The 3,280-nt window shown below is 45.3% G+C and overlaps 1 pseudogene; it reads left to right on the top strand.

The window, feature by feature from the left end:
• The first annotated feature begins 1,890 nt into the window (after nucleotides 1-1,890).
• On the top strand, nucleotides 1,891-3,273 carry LOC119366834 (annotated as a pseudogene).
• The last annotated feature ends 7 nt before the right edge of the window (nucleotides 3,274-3,280 follow it).

Raw genomic sequence — 3,280 nt, 5'->3', positions numbered from 1 at the left:
ACCTGTGGCATAGGTCATATCATACATCGTACAAGTTGCATCCATGCAATGAATTCTATATCTAGTATTGCAAAAGGAAAAAAAAAGATCAGTTTTAAGTAGACTATAATAGGTGGGGATAGCGTTTCCATGTTTATATTGTACCAATCTGCTCATTTTTCTTTTAGGTAGCATGATATTCATTGCTTTACTAACTAGGGAATTAAAAAGTCATTGTTCCTAAAGTATTTTCAGTTTTTTCTTAATTTTCTTAGATTAATTGTGCATTTTGTTGAATTTTATTTTTCTTTTAATCATTAATTTCATATTCAAATAATGTGATAAGTTTCAATTTTGGCTGGAAATTATAATCTAATACATTTTTATTATTTTCTAAACACTTATGGCCTTTCGGTTTATGTCTGTCTCTTTCTGTTTAAATTTTTGTCCGACAGACAGTCAGACCTGCAAATCCATTGGCATGCAATTTTTATCACCTGTTGACTTATTTTATGTGTTTTCAAGAATTTGGTTATTTATATATTTCATTATGCATGATGATCTGCGATGTGTTCTGCTGATGATCTACTCGATGGTGAATTATGAATTCCTAATCCAATTGTGCAGCCATGTTAACACCAAATACAAATAGTACATGTCTCCGGAGAATGGGATGGCTTAGACTGGGACTAGCAGCTACTCCCTCCGTTCCTAAAAATAGGTCTTTCTAGAGATTTCGACAAGTGACTACATACGAAGTAAAATAAGTGAATCTACACTCTAAAATATGTCTATATACATCCGTATGTGGTAGTTCATTTGAAATCTCTAAAAGGACTTATATTTAGGAACGGAGGGAGTACATTATTTAAGAATAACTCCAACCGAGTTTTGAGCTAGCCAAGCTCGAGTTTTATTTGTTTTACAACTTCTCTTTATTACTTTTATCAACTTTAAAAATATGCAGATACGATGTTCATAAATCATATGCATATATGTATCACAAAATGTACTTTTGAAATATGTAATTTTGTTGATTTGAGAAATATGCTATTATAGAAGTTTGCTTGCTGATATAGTTGATGGTGGATTTATTAATTCCTGTTTATAGCCTGCAGGCGTGGAGAATGGCTAGTCATGCACTTTTGCTAGATTTAATTTCCACAATACTCTTTCAGTTCCGATAAGGAAAGTACTCATGTTTGATACTGACACGGTCTCCTATGTTAAATTACATATCATCATGCTATCCTGGAGTACTTTTACATAAAAGGTGCCTTTATTAACTCATAATATGGCATCTAGGAGATACGTAGAAATGAATACAGACCAGGTCTCTACATGGTTAAGATGTACGTTAGAGTGATCGACGTCTTCGGGTCTATATCGATGACCTCCTGGTCATTGCTTTTACATCTTCCCTGATTTAAACAAGTTTGATCCGCTGCGGCAACGAGCTTTGTTCATTACGTGTGGCCGGTGGATGCATGACGAAGAAGACTTTGGTACCCTGAATGGTTGGATGTAATTTTCAATTTTATAAAGTGTTCTTGTAAGGGTTTCTGGTACTTAATATACGTGGCCTTTTTGGAAAAAGATGCACACGGTCAACACCCAGTTCCTGTAGGCTTATTTATTTTTCCATACTTAATTATTGGTTGTATCGGTGATGTTGCTTTACCAAGAAAGCCGGACGAAACCCTAGTAGTTTCTAAAGCACTTATTGCTTCTGGTCGTACGTCGTCAGCAAGTTTGCAAAAAAGCCCCTATGTTTTTTGGTGTTCAACCCGCAGTCCTATTTTAAGTGGATATTCTGAGAAAAAACGTTTCACTTTTTTAAAAAAGACCCTAGGGAGTGTTGCGCCCCTCCCGTCACAAAGCTCTGCCACTCTGGCGCATCTCGCCTGCGCAGCGGCCGCCACCCCCCTTCTCGTCCTCTCCTCGCCGCCGCCGTTTGGGTCCTCCGGGCAAAGCCCCCGCGCGGATCCGGCGACGGCAGGGCCTCTGGCACGCTGGAGCTGCTCGGCTGCGAGCGGGGGCACGGTGAGGTGGGCCAGGGAGACGGTGGCCTCGGCCGCCACAAGGACGAGCACGCGAGCGCGCGCACGCGCCGCCCGAGCCCAGGATGGGGCGAGGCGTCGCGGCGGGCGTTGGCGTTCGCGCCGCCGAAGCCCAGGAATGGGGAATGGGGCGATGCGTCTTGGCGGAGGACGATAAGGTGGCCGGCGTGCTCGCTTTGTGCGAGGCGTCGCGGCGGAGGACGATATGGCGGCCGGCGTGACCACCATCGGGTGGGAAGAGGAGGAACGGCCAGCGGCGGGGCGAGGCCAAGCCCCAGCCCAGCCCTTGCCTGGGCGCTCTGAGATCCCCAGCAGCAACAAGAAGCCCAGCGCTAGACCGGCCAAGGACAGTAAGGCTCGCCCAGCGGCGGAAGAGGGGCAGGGGCCACCGGGCCAGGAGATTGAGTTGAGGAACCAGCAGCCGGAGAAGCCGAAGCGGGGGGTGCGGTGGCGGTGCTCGACGGGGTGCGGCGCCTGCTGCAAGCTAGACAAGGGCCCCGAGTTCCTCACCCCCGACAAGGACAAGGCGGACGGGGCTGACCACCTCCAGGTAGGTAAACTCAGTACCAATTAATAGCGGCGGCTTTTCTTCTGTATCTATGAACATACGTACTACAAAAAGACTGGTTGTTGTTTGATAGATGCAAAATTTCGGTTAATATGATGGAGCATGCTGAATTGCTGACCATGACCGTAGCTGTACAAGAGCATGATTGGCCCCGATGGATAGTGCACCAACTACGACAAGTCCAACCGAACCTGCAACATCTACGAAGGTACGGTAGTCTTCAGAATGAGTTCTCCTGGTTTTAGTCTTCAGCGCAGCGCACATGTGGAAGTTAACTGACGCTGTTATGGTTGATATTTTTGGGTGTTGTAGACTGGCCATTCTTCTGCCGGGTCGAACCGAAGGTTTTCGAAGAGTTCTTTGGTGTGCCATGCAGCAAATTCGACAGGGAAGCCTGCAGGTTTGCTGGCTCTTACTTTGTTGTTCGTGTATCTACATGTTCAGTTAGTTCTTTGTGATGCTGAGTTGATTTATCTGCTGCCTGTCATTTCCAGTGCTTGTGTGGATAACATCAAGATGGTGTATGGTCAGGACTCTCCTGAGCTTGGAAACCTCAAGCGGGTCATAAGGGAGGAAAGTAGTAAGCAGGAAGCAAGCATGAACCGGGTTAAATTGTTGGATACCACAAATACTGGTACCTGATTGATTATGGAGTGTAGAGTACTCACTCACC

This window comes from Triticum dicoccoides, chromosome 2B (genome assembly GCF_002162155.2).
Source record: "Triticum dicoccoides isolate Atlit2015 ecotype Zavitan chromosome 2B, WEW_v2.0, whole genome shotgun sequence".
NCBI lineage: Eukaryota > Viridiplantae > Streptophyta > Magnoliopsida > Poales > Poaceae > Triticum > Triticum dicoccoides.
The sequence above is the reverse complement of the archived record's forward strand: the minus strand, read 5'-3'. Positions and strand labels throughout refer to the sequence as shown.